Genomic DNA, 508 nt, shown 5'->3' on the forward strand with positions numbered 1-508 from the left:
ATAATTGTCATCTCAAGGGAAATACAGAATCACCATTAGGCACTCACCACAGTAAGAGCTGTTTGAGGCAAGATCCACCAATGAATGCCAACATCAATGTGCAAATATTTGAGGAAAAACAGACTGTTAGTTTAGACTCAAAACATCTCTAACAAGATATTTCTTAGTTAGAGAAAAGTCATAACTTTACAATGGAAAAACCCAACAGTCATTACCTTAAACAAGTGATTAAGGTTAACATCACTAGTAATAAACATACAGACATCAAGTAACCCCTGATGTGATTCAAGGAAAAGGGTGCACTATTACATCTGTAGTATGTCCTAACTCTAAGCATGAGGAAACACCAGAAATTCTTTCACTGAGTAACATCGTACAAAATAACTGACCAAACACGTCAAAAATTTCAGGGTCATGGTGAGGAAGTTAAGAAAGTTGAAAGATAGAATGGACTGTTCTAAACTTGGGGATAAATTTATAAATCATAGGGTAACCACAAAGAAAAATT

Source organism: Orycteropus afer, unplaced genomic scaffold (assembly GCF_000298275.1).
Source record: "Orycteropus afer afer isolate SDZICR_OR568_19922 unplaced genomic scaffold, OryAfe1.0 scaffold00026, whole genome shotgun sequence".
NCBI lineage: Eukaryota > Metazoa > Chordata > Mammalia > Tubulidentata > Orycteropodidae > Orycteropus > Orycteropus afer.